This window comes from Pseudorca crassidens, chromosome 4, assembly GCF_039906515.1.
Source record: "Pseudorca crassidens isolate mPseCra1 chromosome 4, mPseCra1.hap1, whole genome shotgun sequence".
NCBI lineage: Eukaryota > Metazoa > Chordata > Mammalia > Artiodactyla > Delphinidae > Pseudorca > Pseudorca crassidens.
Window position 1 is genome coordinate 41,841,153 of NC_090299.1, and position 20,413 is coordinate 41,861,565.

Here is a 20,413-nt window from a genome sequence, read left to right on the forward strand (position 1 = left end):
TTGTAATGGCAGCCTTAGAAGACTATAAAACACCCACATAAGATAGTTTTCAGTACAGGGATTTAGAAGTCAGTACACTGTTTGGATGGGCAGAAGAGCAAGGCTCAGTGTAAGTGAGAAGTTTCTGGATTAGAGGGAGGACACTGCAAGCAGTCTCATTTGCTATATTTACCACCAAAGCAAGTGATTCCCAGGAGCCTCCTTGTAAGCTAGTACCAACTTCTCATCTGCTCTCTGCCCATACAACACTCACCAATGCTGTTTGATTCATCTTGAATAGAGAAATCCTGTTTCATTCATCTCTTACACATAGCACTTAGTATAATGTTTGGCACACAGAAAATATCTCATTAATGTTCGTTGAGTTAATGATATCTTCTTTCATTTTCACAACTGATCAGTAAAGTGGACGTGATCAATCTCAATGACGAAAACTAGGAAGAATCTTAAAGTAAACATACTGCTATGTGATAGAATATTACACAATGGTTTTCAAAAATTTAATGACATGAGAGAATGTTCATTATAAAATATTGCCTGCACACACACACGGGCCAAAGTATTATCAGTTGTTACTTCTGAGTAGTAGAATTATAATTTCTTTTTCTTTCTTTTCCACTGTTCTTTCAGATTTTTAATTTAAAAAATACCTTCCAATTTTTTTTTACTTTAAGTTTATATTGTTTTATAATAAAGAATGTTACTAAAAATTGATCATTATGTAAAGGCTTTACCATGTTAGTCATTAATATTTCAGCATGCATGAGGGCATTAAATTAATCTAAGCAGTGATCAGCAACCCTAGGAAGCAGAAGAAAAGCAGGTGTTCCTGAGGTCAAAGCAGTGGCAGCCATTCCTTTATGATGTTTGTGAAGAATGTTCTTCTACTTACTCATCACTCTTCAAAATTCAGTTCACCACTTGCTGCATCTCAAGATTTCAGTCTCAGCTCAGAGCAAAGTTCTCCACTCTAGAGAGAGCTCCCTGATCCAAGCTAGAGCGAGGCCTAGTTTATGTCCCTGACTAGCAGGATGCTGTGTCCCCATGGTAGTTTGAGGGGAACCCAGAAACTCTTAAACACTAGGGTTTGAAAGTATATAATGCCCTTATCTTTGAATGTGTTGCTATGCTCCGTATAGAACAGCGGTTCTCACCTCAGCCTTACTGTCAATGTGAGCTGGATGATTCTTTGTTTTGGGGTGACATCCTGTGCATTGAAGAATGTTTAGTAGCATCCCTGTTCCCAATCCACCAGACAGACGCCAGTAGCACTTCTACCCCTAAGCCATAACAACCAAAAATACCTCTAGACACTGCCAAAAGTTCCCTGAGAAGTATTGCAAAATCTTTATTCTGAGTGTAGTTGAGGCCATCAGAGCATTTTAAGAAAGGAGAGAAATGAGCTAATCTGGCAATATTGTGGACCAAGGACCATGGGGGATGGGGACAAAGGTCAGGAGCAGGGAGAGCAATGGGGGTGGGGGAGGTTATTCCAATGGTCCAGATGAGTACCTGATGGTGGCTCAGAATAGGGTAAGAATATGCTTAGAAGGTAGAGCCATTAGGACATTCTATAGGATTGGATTTGAGGTGTGAGGAAAAGATACAGGATGGCTCCACTTTTTACACGGCAAGATACATCATTATAGTTAAAGCTGGAGCTCCAGAGGCAGACTGTCTCACTGCGTAAGTTATCTGTTATCCTGGCGTGAGTTATCTGTAAACTGGAGATGATGAAAATACCTATCTACCTCATGGTGCTATTGTGAGGATTATATGAGTTAATATATGGAGAGATATTAAAAGAATGGCTGGTATATGGTAACAGCTCAATAAATGTTCCCTATGGGAAACCTAGAGAAGAGCATGTTTAGAGAAACAAAAATGGTGGCGTCCTTAAACATATACTTATTTTTTTCCAATAATGCAAAGAGCTTTATTTAAGAATCCTGTGTTTGTCATATGTTTCTTATACCTCACCAGATGTGGAAGCAGAGGCTGCTTACTCTGTATCCACGAGATAAACTCAGCTTCTAATCTGTGTTTTCTATTAAACTTCAATGTGATTCTAAATCCAGCTAAATTCCTTGGTATAGACACATGCACACACACACTCACGCACACAAACACAGAGGGAGAGAGGTAATATGTACATACAGTGAAATTCCTAAATAATAATTAAATGTATTAGTTTTCTATTGCCACATAACAAATTACCACAAATTTAATGTTAAGTCAGACAGAGAAAGACAAATATATATCACTTACATGTGGAATCTAAAAAATGTTACAAATGAACTTATTTACAAAACAGAAATAGACTCACAGACATAGAAAACAAAAACTTGTGGTTACCAAAGGGGAAAGAGGGGGGAGGAGGGATAAATTGGGAGATTGGGATTAACATATAAACACTACTATGTATAAATAGAACAACAAGGACGTACTATATAGCACAGCAAACTAAATTCAATATCTTAACCTATAACAGAAAATAATCTGAAAAAGAATATATATAAATGAATCATGTTGATGTACACCTGAAATATTGTAAATCAACTATACTTCAATTAAAAATAAAATAAATTAAATAAAAATAAAAAATGAAGCAGTACCCATTTATTATCTTACAGTTTGTTAGACATCTGGGTGAGGTCAACTTGGTTTTCTACATAAGGTCTCATAAGGCAGAAATCAAAATTGCAGCCAGCAGGTTTCTTATTTGGAGGCAATGCGGAACAATCCACTGACATTGGCAGAATGCAGTCCTTGCAATTGTAGGTCTGACGTCCTGATATCTTTGCTGGCTGTCAGTCAGCTCTCAAATTCTAGAGGGCCCCTCATTCCCTGTCATGTAGTTTTCTTCATCTTCAAACCGGAAAAGGTGCCTTGAATCTTTCTCATGCTTCAAAGTCCTCTGACTTCTCACTCTGTAACCAAAAGGAGAAAACTCTCTGCTTTTAAAGGGTTCATATGATTATATTAGCCCCACCCAAATAATCTCCTCTTTGGCTTATACTATAGGAAAATCATGGGAGTAACACCAATGGCAAAGGTCATGGGGCCTTCTTAAAATTATGCTTATCACACTAAATATACAATATGATGAGTTTTGACCATTTTTATACCCATGTTTCAGTACCCCAATCAGGATTAAGCCCATTTTCCATCAGAAATTCCCTTGTGCCTGTTCCAGTAAATCCCCAAGTTCACAGGCAAACACTATTCTAATTTCTATCACCAAAGATTAGTTTTGCTCTCAAATAAATGGAATCAAACAGTATGTATTATTTTGTATTTGGATTCTTTCTCTCAACATAATATTTATGAGATTCACCCATGATATATCCATCAGGCATTTGTTCCACTTTATTAAGGAATAATATTCCTTCATATGACCATGCCACAGTTTGTTTATTGATTGAAGTGTTGATGGACATTTTAATTGTGGCCATTATGAATAAATTTGCTCTAAACATTCTTGAAAAATATTTGTGTGGAGATAACTTTTCATTTCTTTTGGGTAAATGAACAGGTGTGGAAATTTCTGGGTCTTTAGGTACATATATGTTCAACTGCCCAATAGTGTTACAAATTGGTTGTAACATTTTACACACCCACTCCCACCTCCTGGTAAGGTATGAGAATTCCAGCCTGTACACATCCTCATCTACATCTTTTGTCCATCTTTCTAATTTGAGTTATTCTAGAGGATGTGAATAGTATCTCTTTGTGATTATAATTTGTATTTCCTGATGGCTAATGATTCTGAGAACATTTTTCTGTGTTCATTAGTCATTTATATATCTTTTTTGTGAAATGTCTGTATAAATCATTTGCCCAATTTTTAATTGGTTAATTGGTCTTGTTATTGATTTGTAAAAGTTTGTTATGTATTCTAGATAATGTCTTTCATCAGATATAATATATACTATATATTCACTTTAATATATAATATAATATATATAATTGAATATATACAAGTGAACATTCAAGAAGAGAAGAGGTAAAAATTAAGGAAAAGTAGATAAAGGAAAAAAGCTCTGAAAAATGTTTAAAACTCTGACTTATTTACATATCTGTCTCTTTCCAGTAGCACAAATACACAAGAAAACTTAACTTGATTGAGAAAAGGACTGTGATACATGCTGTAGAATATTGCATCTCATTCTATAAAAGCAAGAACTTCTTGGGAGCAGGTATCATACACTTATATTATCCATATTTCTATCACTTAATTTGTTATGGTGTCTGGCATATTGAAGACAGTCAAACACATTTGTTGAGAGAATGAGATAATAAGTTAATTGACTATCTCATTTAATTATCACAAAGCAGTGACTCAATCAATGAACTTTCGGGAAAGAAATAAAACCACTGAAAATAAAAGCAACGTGTACATTATATATTGATCATATTTGGCTTATCACAAGTGAGGGATGGGCATAGTATGGAAACATGATAAACAGGATGAAACACACATCCCCAGTTCCTAGATGTCCATAAATCCCTTTTAGCCAAAGGCTAAGAATCAAATCATGCACTAATGTTTCTGGACATAATCAGTTTCTCTCTCATGTATCATGACTCTTCCTCTGTCTCCTGGATCAATCTTATCAGCATTCACACGTTTGTTTCTCCTTTCACAAACCCTCCCTTGATGCCACATTATCTTCTGGCATTCTCAGGAAATTTTCTTTGAAAAAGTTTTAACACTTGCTGGCTGTTCTTCCTAGTCTTCCATTTACACTTCCCACATTTCCTATCTGGATTCTGCCAACCATCCTGCCATGGATGTTACTATTGTTAAAGTCTCCAGAATGCAAGTCAATGGGCAAGTTCTCTGTCTTAGTCTTACTTGGGAAATACTGCAGCATTCAACAGGATTGAGAAAGTCTGTGTAACAGAGTTGTTTATGTGGGTCTTGAAACCACCCTGCATGGATTGGAATCTCAGTTCTACTGCTTATTCAGACATCCTCCTTAAGCCATCAAGACATCTTGGCTCTTCCTTGAAAGTGTTGGTTCTTTCCATTTGGAGCCTTTGCACTTGTTCTTTCTGCTCAGAATGCTTGCTTTCCATCTTCTCCCCATCCTTCAGGTCTCAGTTCAGATTTTCCTTCCTTAGGATGGGCTTCCCTGATCACTTCTACACACAAATGTCATTCCCCCTGGAGTCCTTATAAGTAGCCCTCAAGCAAGACTCATGGGTGTCCTGGCTCTGAAGCAGACTGACTCTATCAACTTGACAAAGTTCATACCCTCATGCACTGCAGTTTCCTGCTCTATAAACGATGGGTGATGACAATGCCTGCTTCAACAGATTGCTGTGAGCATCCAATGAGGTAGCGTGGGTACTCTTGTATAATGCTTGACACATAAAGAACAATTGTTTTAAGAAACATCCACATTCACTTTTCCCTTCCCAGGTATGCCTAAAAGATTTGGTGTGGTTCAGACTGCCCACTTTTCTCATTTAGAAAAAAAAAAAAAATCCCAACTTATTTGAACAGACTTACCATACCTGCTGGGAAAATAAAAGTATCCTTTTTTTTTTTTCAGAGCAACTATAATGTAATATAAACCATTCTTGGTATTAAGGAAAATTATTCTTTTTTAAGATGGTCACACTAGAGGCAGGATAGCGACAAGTAGGTCTCTGAAGGAAATGGGAATGAGTTTTCCCTGTGTCTTTTAATAGAAGTGTTATTTAACTTTTATGGGAGTGCCACAGAGAAGAGACCGGTTTCTGCTCAGTGAGATAAAAACAAAATAAAATAAACAGACAAGGGAGGCAGTGGGCCATTTGATGAACCTCTCCAGAAAGCACACAGCAATTGAAGAATCAAACTTAACTGGCTGTGTTTATTCACTTCTAACTTCTGCCTGGGTCAAGCTTTCATTTCTGTGTGAGCACATGCTATCTCTCTCTGTTTATTATGGACTTTTTCCTGAAGAAATACCAGGCCCAAATTCCCCTTTTGCTTACTCCCTTTCTCTTCTGCATGTTCTCTTTGAACTTCTGATGCAAGCAAGGCAAGGAGAACATGCAAGGCAGTGTAGCATTATGGCTAAGAAAAATCTGTAAATCAGGCCATTGTAGCTCATCACTTGACCACTGGGTAACCCAGAGGGATTTGCTTGATATTTTAAGCTTAATTTCCAAATTGAGGGAGAAAATGTCACCTGCTTCATAGAATTGTGGAAAGGTTTAAATAAGATGATTCTTGTCAAGCCCTTGAATGTTGCCTGGTCTGGAGTGAGCAATGGTTCAATATAAGATTGGTTCCCATTCTCAAGAATCATTATTACTATTACTATTACTATCACCATTACCATTACCATTATTAGGAGCAGCACCCAAGTGGGCTCTGCACTTGGCCCCGTTTTTTCATTTAGCTTTCTAGTTTTCTGACACTTGGATGTTCATACTTCATGGATGGAATCCAAGGAGAGACTGGACAGCCTTTCTCAGGGGTATTAAAGAAGGGGGTTGGACCACATCTGTTTAAAGTCCCCCTCCATCCCTTCAACTCAAGACAATATAAATTGAAACAACTGTGACTGCATGGGCCATTTTATAAATCTGCTTCATTTCTTGGCTTCTTCCTCTGTGTAAATTCTGATCTCCCCCTAATGAGCCAAATGACTGTAGGCTCGTAGGAAAAGTCTGATATTTTCCCATTATAAAAGGGAAAAGGGAAGGCAGGCTAGACCTTCTTTAAATTTCATCAGAGCGCCAAACAGCTATGATCCTCATTCCTTTGCCACAAACAAAAATAAAATAAAATAAAATAAAGCAACAAAACAATGTGTTACTGCTTTTACTAACTAAACTTCCAAACTGTGGTGAATTATATTTTATTCTCTTGCACTCATTTTACTCTGATTACTCTCTTTATGATGGAAGTCCCTGCATTGCTTCATCTCCCCAGTTGGGCCTCTTTGTAGCTCCTCTGTATGGACCCAAACACCCCTATAAGGGCCTGGAGTAGTTGAGTGATAACTGTTGTTCCCAGAGTTTCAAGACTCTAACCTCATATCAGAAATGAGGACCATCATTATTGGATGAGTTCTATAGGCAGGACCTCATTTGACAAATCTCTTTCCAACTGATTGAACTCTTTCCTGATTAACGTTGGATAAATATGGAGGCTATTACTTAGATACCACATGCTGGGAAGCAAACGTGATAATTATACCTGTCAATCTGCAGAACCCCCTGGTCTCAAATGGAGTGAAATACTACCATTTCAATCTAATCTGCGAAAGAGGCGAATGGAGAGGGGACGATAACTATGGAGAATGCTGAAAGCACCCCAGCTGTCAGTATCCGCGTGGGAGGCAGCTGATGGTTTGTATGTCATCACATTAGCAATCTCTTCAGTAAAAAGGAAGTCTGGCTGCTTTGTGCCTTGAAAAGGAGCAGCAGTTGAAAGCATTAAAATTAGTGCCATTTTACTGAAGATCATGATTATTTAAAATGTCAGTTGCTTTCCCTAACACTATCATTTATGATGGAACATAGGGAAGACTATCAACACAGTGAGAGACTTGAACCTAGAGTCAAGGTGGATGTACCATTTCAGATGGCACTGTGGAGTCACAAAGGTAGAGGTGTGTTTGGATGCATGCATGTGAATACTGAGGCATTTCTAATGCCACTCTGGATTTTCCTCTCCTAATTGAGAGACTAGCCCTTGGTCCGAAACCCAGGCCGGGGAAGTCAGTAGGAAACTTTCCCTGAGAGGAAAAGGAAGAGATGCCCTGTAAGACAGTGAAACACGAGCAGCATCCTCAAAGATAGAGTCCTAGAGTAATAGCAGGAGCCTATGTAATGATGATGATGATGATGATGATGTTGATAGCTCACATGTACAGACTGTCATGTTTAGAACTCTTTTATTTATGCTAATCCATTGAACACTTACAACAGTCTTATGAATTAGAAAATACTGTTAATCTCACTTTACAGATGAGTAATCTGAAGCACAGGACAGTAAGTAGCTATGCCAAGGTCAAGTGATGGTGGGAACTTTGGGAACTGGATGCAGAGTTTACACTCTTATCTTCTAAGATGGATGCTTCTCAGAGTCACGTACTGGATAAACACAGGGACAAGTGTAGAGTAGCCATTGGCTCATAAACAGGGCATGATCAGGGTAATCACTGCAAAAATGCCTGTGGGTAATGTGGAGGTAAAGTTGGGGCTGCAGAATGTAAAAGGCCAAGTGGGTTCTAACAGTATCAAACCCCAGCAGGAAGCTGGACCAAAATGTGCATGTGACACTGAGGGTCTGGTCTAGAGTATGTGTCCTAGGATGAATCTATTTATCAAGACATGTTGCTAATTTTTTTTTTCATTTTTCCAACACCCTAAACTCCTTCCTTCCACAGGTGTTCACATATGTTTTGTCTCCTCCTGAAATGCTTTTCCCTGGAGAGGCTATCCCTTACCCCCAAATTAAGTAGCATAATATTAATCCAGCACTCCCTTTCCCCTTTGTAGCACTTAATACCATGCAAAAGTATTTAATTTCTATTTACTTGGGGGGTTTTGTCTCTTCCACTACAATATAAGTTCCCTGAGGGCATGGGCTACGTGTCTTTTATTAACTATTGTATCTCCAAATCCTAGCGCAGGTGATGGCACGTAGAAACACTGACTAATAATAGATTTTGTGAATACTTACTATGTAGCATATTCTGTCCTGGATGTTTACACATATTATGCTTTACATCCCATCCTCACAATGCTTTTATAGGATAAGTATTTTATTATTCTTTTATACAAGTGAGGACACCGAGTCACAGAGAATTTAAGTCTTATTGATTTAAGTGGTGGGGCTCATATCTGAACACAGGCAGTCGAGTTTCAAAGTCTACTCTATTCACTACACTTTAACAGTCTCTTCTACAAGCCCTCATTTAGGATTATTGGATGAATGAATGAATAAATAAACAGGTTCATGATAGGTCAAGGTAATGTCTTCTGAGGTCCAGAAACTGACACAGAAACAAGCCTGGGGGAAAAATATTCTCAAAAGTTCTGAGGGCAATAACTGTCTATAGAGCAAGAAGGCAGATTCTGCTCCTTAGTTAGATGGAATTTGGGTTGACAGAATCTGAGGGAAATCTGAGGGTCAGCAGGGCCGAGGTCTCAAGGTCCACAGCTCAGACAGAACACAAGATGATTTCATTATAGATGCTTTTTTGCTACTTTTCACTTTCTACATGTTTTTCAGCCTCGATTCTTAAGAAACTAAGGGAAATCCCACACATGACTGATGCTTGAGTATGAACATTTTCATCAAATTAAACAGAGCTGTGATCATGTTGATTAATCCATCCATTAATCAAATCAATCACTCAGAAAAATTTGTCTGTATCAGACCTTCTTGAGGCAGACACCAAGGCAACATTAGATGTACAAGAAATTTATTGGTGAAATAAATCTCTTCACAGGAACACCTGAAAGACAAAGGGAAGTGTAAGCAGGAGGAAGTGAGAAGAACCTTCAAACTATGAGGTCAGCCTTGCACCTATGAAAGGAAAGAAGGAAGGGAGGAATATGGGGTATAAAGAGCCTCAGACTACACTGAAGTTCTGAGAACGTCTCAACCAGGTCAATAGGGATTTGTGAGCAAAGATTACTCATTAGAGGAGTCCAGTATTGGGAAAAAATAGCCCTTCGCCAGTAACTCCATTATGTTCAGTCATTGGTTGGAAGTCATGGCCTCAGGTGTGTTTTACAGTGAATTCAAAGACAAGGTATGGAAGCTGGAAGCTGTCAATCAGTGCACTTTTTGCAGTAGGTTCTCTTGAAGAGTGCCCTGAGTGGTGCAATTCCATGGTGTCTGCACTACTAATCTTTAACGCTTCATTCATTTACCACCTCCAACTTTTTTGTTTGTTTGTTTGGTTGTTTTTGTTGTTGTTGTTTTGTAAATTAATTTTTACTGGAGTACAGTTGATTAACAATGTTGTGTTAGTTTCTGCTGTACAGAAAAGTGAATCAGTTATACATATACCTATATCCACTCTTTTATAGATTCTTTTCCCATATAGATCATTACAGAGTATTGAGCAGAGTTCCCTGTGCTATACAGTAGGTCCTTATTAGTATCTATTTTATATATAGTAGTTTGTATGTGTCAATCCCAATCTCCCAATTTATCCCTCCCCCCTGCTTTCCCCTTGGTAACCATAAATTTGTTTTCTACATCTGTGACTCTATTTCCGTTTTGTGAATAAGTTTATTTGTACCATTTTTTTTAGATTCCACATATAAGCGATATCATATGATATTTGTCTTTCTCTGTCTGACCACCTCCACTTTGAAGCTCTCCCTAATCACCTCACCTAGAAGTAACTTCTCCCTCCTTTAAGACTGTTGGAAATTTCAACTTGTATTTTCCCTTTCCATACATCACTTTAAAATTTCATTTAATCTTTTATGTTAAGGTTCATGGTGGGTTGGGGGACTCTGACCTGCATGCCCATCTTGGCAATTCTTAGGTATCAGAGCTGTCAAATATATCTGGACATCCATGTCCTTTGCAGAGAAAATGTGATGAGCACTTTGGTAAAGGAAAAATGGAGATGTTTTTGGCACCACCTTAACAAGCCTTGTTCTGGTAACCTGAGTAGGCAAACAGACTATAGGCTGCTAAGGAAAGGCAAAATGATCAGTCCTTGGACAGTGGTTCAGGATTCGTCATTGACAGCATTTTTAACTGATTAATGGAGCGTCTCCATTTAATGTCATCTAGGGAACTTGTTTTTATTGCTTGGAAGATAGGATATTGTACTGGAAGAACCAGTTTACATTTAAGGTCTAAATGGAAAAAATCATTTATCAACTAGACCTTCGAAAGCTGGTGAAAACAACCCACACAGATTAAACTTTTCCTGCTTCGAGTCAGGATTGGTTAAGAACTACAGGATTGGTTAAGAACTACAGAACTCAATGGAGGCAAAGGATGAAGAAATTAGGCAGGAGGCTGAAGGATTCCTCAGAGTTGGGAAAAGCATGTGTACTAGCTGGTATTAGCCCACAGGCTTTAAGCTCAGCCTTAGATAGGAAACTTGGTCTTCTATCCATAGTTTCCCTGTTCAGATATTGGACTCCTGAAACTAAATACCTGTCTTCTTCTCTGCTTCCTGATGTGTGCTGTGTTTCCAGGTACCCACTCTGCTGGATCACCAGTTCTCTCTCCTCATTAGGAAATTGAGTGTTGCCCACAACCGTTTAAAGCATTAGACCTGCTACCCCAAAAGGACCTCACAGGAATCAACAATACTTCCCTTTATATTTTTGAGTGAAATTACCTACCCTGATTTCACCTTCCTACTCTTCTACTCCACTTCATGGACCTCTGTTATCTTGGATCATGACTGTGATTAAGACACTCCTTGGGCACCATGTCCACACCACTGAATTGAAACTTTTCACCACAACCTGATATTAGGGGAAATGGAATTGTAGGGTGAAAGAGTCTGACTTTAGGGAGCTATTATTAAATTTATAATTGATCAGGTTCCCTTTTATATGTTTTCATCATGCCCATTTCAAATATTGTACTCATCACAATTTTAATTATTGTTTTAATTATTGGGTGATTCCCCCCCTATAATGGCCTCATGAGGTCTTTCTACCTTGTTCATTTTTGCACCCAATTACATCATTCATGGCACATAATAAAGAAGCAACTGATATTGCTTCAATAAGTAAGTAGATAAATTAATTAATAAATACAAAAGGTTCTGTTAAGTGAGATGGTTATAGTAAAAAGCAGGTAATATACCAAGCTACATACTAAAAATTCTAGAGGATATAATGAGTCTTGGTAGCTCTGGTTTCTCCTTTGTAAAAAGGTTTTTAAAATAATGTCTCTATGGCATCTATCACCCCAATAGATGCCAGGATTTACTTAGCCTATTGGACTTACCTGTTTTGTGTCAGAGTGTGTGTGATCTTTTTTCAAGAGTTTGAAAACAATTTCTAGTTTAAGACTTTTAAATCAGCTCAAAAATTACCTTTGTGATAGAACATAGGCTTGCCATATTTCTGGCTTTGCCCAGCTTGGTTTCTATTTTGGGTCATATGTTGAACTTGCCCCACACTATTTGTGTGGAAATAACTACTTCTTGCTTTAGAAAGATCTTAGACTAGATTTAAGCATTTGCTCAAAATATAGACTTTAACGACTGAGTCTCTATCAGTTGATGCCACAAAAATCTTTCTTTCCTTCCAACATGTTGGCTGTTGCTCTATCTCTTAATGAAAATGAAGATGATGCTATAGCTCTCTGCTGTGCCAGTCAGAGAGGTTTGTGTCTAGGTTTTCTCTGTATAATCAGCTTTTTAGTCTTTGTTATGACATTGGAACTATTTCATCTCTCTCACATTTTAAAAATCTTTTAATTTTGAAATGATTTTAGACTAACATAGAAGTTGCAAAAATGATACAGAAAGTTCCTGTGTCCTCTTCATTTATTTTCCTCCAATGATAACGTCTTCTGTAACCATGGTAATATTGGCACCATACTAATAACTAAACTACAGAACATCTTCAGAATTTGCTAGTTTTCACATGCACTCATTTGTGTGTGTGTGTTTCTGACATTTCAGAACTTGTATAGATTTGTATAACCACCAAAATAATCCAGATATAGAACAACTACATCACCACATAGGAAATCTCAAATGTCTCCTCTTAAGAGTTATGCTCTCAATCTAATCCCCGACAATCACTCATGTGTTCCCCATGTCTCTAATTTTGTCACTTTGAGAATGCTAAATAAACAGAATCATACAGTGTGCAACATTTGGAGACAGGCATTTTTCATTCAGTTTACTGTGCTTAAGAGCCATCTAAGCTGTTGTTTAAATCAACAATTTGCTCATTTTTATTGCTTTGTAGTATTCCACTGTATGGATTTATGAGAGTTTGTTTAACCAGTCACCCTCTGAAGGACATTTAGGTTATTTACAGATTTTGGCTGTGACAAATGAAGCTGCTATTTTTAATTTTTATAAATGAAGTTGAACATTTGTGACAAAGTTTACATGCAAAACTTTTCATTACTTTGTGGTTAATACCCTGGAGTGGAATTGCTAGGCCATATAGAAAGCATATTCTTAACTTTATAAGGCACTGACAACCTGTTTTCCAAGACAGCTGTAGCATTTTGCCTTCTCACCAGTAACGTATGAAAGATCAGGTAGCTCTTCATCCTTAACAGAACTTGATATTACCATTTCATCTTTAATTTTACCAATTTTAAAATCTGTAAGGACCTCATCTGTAAGTAGTCACTTTTCTCAAGAATCGAGATAAAATGCATTTCCTTACTTGGCAGAGCTATAGCACCTCCAGTGTAAAGCATTTAAACATGCATCTAATAGCTATGACAGAGACAGTTAATGGTTTCATATTAAATGTCATATATGGGTAGCACAGACACTTTGTAAACTATAAAACCTTGCATCACTAAAAGGTGTTCTTGTTTTAGCATTCCTTAGAAACATTTAGGGAAAATTAGAAGATAACAAGATACAATAGCCCTTGAGTGTCAGGGATGTGATATGTTCTTAATCTTGTAGACAACGAGAATTCATCAGGAAAGTAATATAACCAAAGCTAAATAATGCTTTGGAAGATCCCCATAGTGTCACTGTGGAGAATGAAGTAAATGAAAAGGATGACGGAGTAAAGCCTAGATAAGCAGCATTAAGAAAACTATAAAATTTATACAAATTGTAGAGGGACTGGAAAGGAGGAAAAAAAAAAAAACAGGTAGAGTGTATTGTGAAAGGAGAACATGTAAACAACAAAATAATGGGTTTTAGATGACTCAAGACAATTAAACTAGCAATAAGAAAGTCAGAAATAAAATCAGGCTTGGAGCTTAATGTAGGAGGAGGAGCTTCAAGATGGCAGAAGAGTAAGACACAGAGATCACCTTCCTCTCCACAAGTACATCAGAAATACATCTACATGTGGAACAACTCCTATAGAACACCTATTGAATGCTGGCAGAAGACCCCAGACCTCCCAAAAGGCAAGAACCCCCCCCCCCACACACACACACACACACGTACCTGGTTAGGGCAAAAAAAAAAAAAAAAAGACAAAAAAGGACGGGACCTGTACCAGTAGGAAGAGCTGTGAAGGAGGAAAGGTTTCCACACACTAGGAAGCCCCTTCGCAGGTGGAGACTGTGGGTGGCGGAGGGGGAAATCTTCGGTACCACGGCGAAGAGTGCAGCCACAGGGGTGTGGAGGGCAAAGCGGAGAGATTCCCGCACAGAGGATCGGTGCCAAATGACACTCACCAGCCCGACAGGCTTGTCTGCTCACCCTCCGGGGCAGGTGGGGGCTGGGAGCTGAGGCTCGGTCTTCGGTCGGATCCCAGGGAGAGGACTGGGGTTGGCTGCCTGAACACAGCCTGAAGGGGGTTAGTGCGCCACGGCTAGCCGGGAGGGAGTCCGGGAAAATGTCTGGAGCTGCTGCCGAAGAGACAAGAGACTTTTTCTTGCCTCTTTGTTTCCTGGTGTGCGAGGAGAGGGGATTAAGAGTGTCGCTTAAAGGAGCTCCAGAGACGGGCGCGAGCTGCGGCTATCAGCGTGGACCACAGAGACAGGTATGAGATGCTAAGGCTGCTGCTGCCGCCACCAAGAAGCCTGTGTGCAAGCACAGGTCACTGTCCACACCTCCCCTCCCGGGAGCCTGTGCAGCCCACCACTGCCAGGGTCCCGGGATCCAGGGACAACTTCCCCGGGAAAACACACGGCACGCCTCAGGCTGGTGCAACGTCACACTGGCCTCTGCCGCCGCATGCTCGCCCCGCATCCTTACCCCTCCGTCCCCCCGGCATGAGTGAGCCAGAGTCCCCGAATCAGCTGCTCCTTTAACCCTGTCCTGTCTGAGCGAAGCACAGACGCCTGCAAGTGACCTACACGCAGGGGCAGGGCCAAATACAAAGCTGAACCCCAGGAGCTGGCGAACAAAGAAGAGAAAGGGAAATTACTCCCAGCAGCCTCAGGAGCAGCGGATTAAATCTCCGCAATCAACTTGATGTACCCTGCAACTGTGGAATACCTGAATAGACAATGAACCATCCCAAATTGAGGAGGTGGACTTTAGGAGCAAAGATATATATATGTTTTTCCCTTTTGCTATTTTTGTGAGTGTGTATGTGTATGCTTCTGTGTGTGATTGTGTCTGTAATAGCTTTGCTTTTACCATTTGTCCCAGGGATCTGTCTGTCCGATTTTTTTTTTTTTTACTTAAAAAATTTATTTTTTCTTAATAATTATTTTTCATCTTTTAATAATTTTATTTTATTTTACTTTATTTTATTGTATCTTCTTCTTTCTTTCTTTCTTTCTTTTTCTCCTTTTCCTTCTGAGCCACGTGGAGGACAGGCTCTTGGTGCTCCAGGCAGGTGTCAGGGCTGTGCCACTGAGGTAGGAGAGCCAAGTTCAGGACACTGGTCCACAAGAGAACTCCCAGCTCCACATAATATCAAACAGCAGAAATCTCCCAGAAATCTCCATCTCGATGCCAAGAACCAGCTCTACACAACGACCAGCAAGTTACAGTGCAGGACACCCTGTGCCAAACAACTAGCAAGACAGGAACGTAACCCCATCCATTAGCACAGAGGCTACCTAAAATCATAATAAGTCCACAGACACCCCAAAACACACCACCAGACGTGGACCTGCCCACCAGAAAGACAGCATCCAGCCTCATCCACCAGAACACAGGCACTAGTCCCCTCCACCAGGAAGCCTACACAACCCACTGAACCAAACTTAGCCACTGGGGACAGACACCAAAAACAACAGAAACTACGAACCTTCAGCCTGCAAAAAGGAGACACAAAACACAGTAAGTTAAGCAAAACGAGAAGACAGAGAAACACACAGCAGATGAAGGAGCAAGGCAAAACCCCACCAGACCTAACATATGAGGAGGAAATAGGCAATCTACCTGAAAAAGAATTCAGAATAATGATAGTAAAGATGATCGAAAATCTTGGAAATAGAATGGACAAAATACAAGAAATGTTTAACAAGGACCTACAAGAATTAAAGTGCAAACAGAGATGAACAACACAATAAATGAAACTAAAAATTCTCTAGAAGTGATCAATAGCAGAATAATGGAGGCAAAAGAATGGATAAGTAACCTGGAAGATAAAATACTGGAAATAACTACTGCAGAGCAGAATAAAGAAAAATGAATGAAAATAATTGAGGGCAGTCTCAGAGACCTCTGGGACAACACTAATTGCACCAACATTTGAATTATAGGGGTCCCAGAAGAAGAAGAGAAAAAGAAAGAGACTGAGAAAATATTTGAAGAGATTATAGTTGAAAACTTCTCTAATATGGGAAAGGAAATAGTTAATCAAGTCCAAGAAGCACAGAGAGTCCCATACAGGATAAATCTAAGGAAATACAAGCCAAGACACATATTAATCAAACTGTCAAAAATTAAATACAAAGAAAAAATATTAAAGGCAGCAAGGGAAAAACAACAAATAACACATAAGGGAATCCCCATACGGTTAACAGCTGATCTTTCAGCAGAAACACTGCAGACCAGAAGGGAGTGGCAGGACATATTTAAAGTGATGAAGGAGAAAAACCTACAACCAAAATTACTCTACCCAGCAAGGATCTCATTCAGAATTGACAGAGAAATTAAAACCTTTACAGACACGAAAAAGCTAAGAGAATTCAGCACCACCAAACCAGCTTTACAACAAATGCTAAAGGAACTTCTCTAGGCAGGAAACACAAGAGAAGGAAAAGGTGTACAATAATAAACCGAAAACAATTACAAAAATGGTAATAGGAACATACATATCGATAATTACCTTAAATGTAAATGGATTAAATGCTCCAACCAAAAGACATAGACTGGCTGAGTGGATACAAAAACAAGATCCGTATATATGCTGTCTACAAGAGACCCACTTCAGACCTAGGGACACATACAGACTGAAACAGAGGGGATGGAAAAAGATATTCCATGCAAATGGAAATCAAAAGAAAGCTTGAGTGGCAATTCTCATATCAGACAAATAGACTTTAAAACAAAGACTATTACAAGAGACAAAGAAGAACACTACATAATGATCAAGGGATCAATCCAACAAGAAGATATAACAATTGTAAATATTTATGCACCCAACATAGGAGCACCTCAATACATAAGGCAAACACTAACAGCCATAAAAGGGGAAATCGACAGTAACACAATCATAGTAGGGGACTTTAACAACCCACTTTCACCAATGGACAGATCATCCAAAATGAAAGTAAATTAGGAAACACAAGCTTTAACTGATGCATTAAACAAGATGGACTTAATTGATAATTATAGGACATTCCATCCAGAAACAACAGAATACACTTTCTTCTCAAGTGCTCATGCAACATTCTCCAGGATAGATCGTATCTTCAGTCAGAAATCAAGCCTTGGTAAACTTAAGAAAATTGAAATTGTATCAAGTATCATTTACGACTACATTGCTATGAGACTAGATATCAATTACAGGAAAAAATCTGTAAGAAATACAAACACATGGAGGCTAAACAACACACTATTTAATAACCAAGAGATCACTGAAGAAATCAAAGAGGAAATCAAAAAATACCTAGAAACAATTGACAATGAAAACACTATGACCCAAAACCTATGGGATGCAGCAAAAGCAATTCTAAGAGGGAAGTTTAGAGCAATACAATCCTACCTTAACAAACAAGAAACATCTCAAATAAACAACCTAAACTTAAACCTAAAGCAATAAGAGAAAGAAGGACCAAAAAAAAAAAAAAAAAAAAAAAAAAAACCCAAATGTTAACAGAAGGAAATAAATCATAAAGATCAGAGCATAAATAAATGAAAAAGGAATGAAGGAAATGATAGCAAAGATCAATATAACTAAAAGCTAGATCTTTGAGAAGCTAAACAAAATTGTTAAACCTTTAGCCAGACTTATCAAGAAAAAAAGAGAGAAGACGCAAATCAATAGAATTAGAAATGAAAAAGGAGAAGTAACAATTGACACTGCAGAAATGCAAAGGATCATAAGAGATTACTACAGGCAATGATATGCCAACAAAATGGAAAACCTGGAAGAAATGGACAAACTCTTAGAAATGCACAACCTTCTGAGACTGAACCAGGAAGAAAGAGAAAATATGAACAGACCAATCACAAGCACTGAAATTGAAACTGTGATTATAAGTCTTCCAACAAACAAAAGCCCAGGACCAGATGGCTTCACAGGCGAATTCTATGAAACATTTAGAGAAGAGCTAACACCTATCCTTCTCAAACTGTTCCAAAATATAGTGAGGGAGGAACACTCCCAAACTCATTCTACAAGGCCACCATCACTCTGATACCAAAACCAGACAAAGATGTCACAAAGAAAGAAAACTACAGGCCAATATCACTGATGAATATAGATGCAAAAGTCCTCAACAAAATACTATCAAACAGAATCCAACAGCACATTAAAAGGATACACTATGATCAAGTGGGGTTTATCCCAGGAATGCAAGGATTCTTCAATATACGCAAATCAATCAACGTGATACACCATATTAACAAAGTGAAGGAGAAAAACCATATGATCATCTCAATAGATGCAGAGAAAGCTTTCCACAAAACTCAGTACACATTTATGATAAAAGCCCTGCAGAAAGTAGGCATAGAGGGAACTTTCCTCAATACAATAAAGGCCATATATTGACAAACCCACAAGCAACATTGTCCTCAGTGGTGAAAAACTGAAACCATTTCCACTAAGATCAGGAATAAGACAAGGTTGCCCACTCTCACCACTGTTATTCAATATAGTTTTGGAAGTTTTAGCCACAGCAATCAGAGAGCAAAAAGAAATAAAAGGAATCCAAATCAGAAAAGAAGAAGTAAAGCTGTTACTGTTTGCAGGTGACATGATACTATACGGAGAGAATCCTAAACATGCTACCAGAAAACTACTAGAACTAATCAGTGAATGTGGTAAAGTAGCAGGATACAAAATTAATGCACAGAAATCTCTTGCATCTGTATACACTAATGATGAAAAATCTGAATGTGAAATTAAGAAAACACTCCCATTTACCATTGCAACAAAGAGAATAAAATACCCAGGAATAAACCTACCTAAGGAGACAAAAGACCTGTATGCAGAAAATTATAAGACATTGTTGAAAGAAATTAAAGATGATACAAATAGATGGAGAGATATACCATGTTCTTGGATTTGAAGTATCAACATTGTGAAAATGACTCTACTACCCAAAGCAATCTACAGATTCAATGCAATCCCTATGAAACTAGCACTGGCATTTTTCACAGAACTAGAACAAAAAATTTCACAATTTGTATGGAATCACAAAAGACCCCGAACAGCACCAGCAATCTTGAGAAAGAAAAACGGAGCTGGAGGAATCAGGCTCCCTGACTTCACACTATACTGTAAAGCTACAGTAATCAAGACAGTATGGTACTGGAACAAAAACAGAAATATAGATTAATGGAACAGGATAGAAAGCCCAGAGATAAACCCACGCACATATGGTCACCTTATCTTTGATAAAGGAGGCAAGAATATACAGTGGAGAAAAGACAGCTTCTTCAATAAGTGGTGCTGGCAAAACTGAACAGCTACATGTAAAAGAATGAAATTAGAACACTCCCTAACACCATACACAAAAATAAACTCAAAAAGGATTAAAGACCTGAGTGTAATGCCAGACACCATCAAACTCTTAGAGGAAAACATAGGCAGAACACTCTATGACATAAATCACAGCAAGATCCTTTCTGATCCATCTCCTAAAGAAATGGAAATAAAACCGAAAATAAACGAATGGGACCTAATGGAACTTAAAAGCTTTTGCACTGTAAAGGAAACAATAAACAAGACCAAAAGACAACCCTCAGAATGGGAGAAAATATTTGCAAATGAAGCAACTGACAAAGGATTAATCGCCAAAATTTACAAGTAGCTCATGCAGCTCAATATCATAAAAACAAACAACCCAATCCAAAAATGGGCAGAAGACCTAAATAGACATTTCTCCAAAGAATAAATACAGTTTGCCAACAAACACATGAAAGAATGTTCAACATTATTAATCATTAGAGAAATGCAACTCAAAACTACAGTGAGATATCATCTCACACCAGTCAGAATGACCATCATCAAAAAATCTACAAACGATAAATGCTACACAGGCTGTGGAGAAAAGGCAACCCTCTTGCACTGCTTGTGGGAATATAAATTGATACAGCCACTATGGAGAACAGTATGGAGGTTCCTTAAAAAACTAAAAATGCAACTACCATACAACCCAGCAATCCCACTACTGGGCATA

At 38.4% G+C, this 20,413-nt stretch overlaps 1 long non-coding RNA gene across 6 annotated transcripts in view; it reads right to left on the reverse strand.

Moving 5' to 3' along the window:
• Positions 1 to 542: 542 nt before the first annotated feature.
• LOC137223567 (uncharacterized) overlaps positions 543 to 20,413 on the reverse strand; it is a 386,144-nt gene continuing 366,273 nt past the window's right edge. For all 6 annotated transcript variants that reach the window (XR_010942922.1, XR_010942925.1, XR_010942926.1 and 3 more), the window contains one exon: positions 543 to 2,930. This is a non-coding gene — a long non-coding RNA (uncharacterized lncRNA). The remainder of the gene's footprint in view (positions 2,931 to 20,413) is intronic.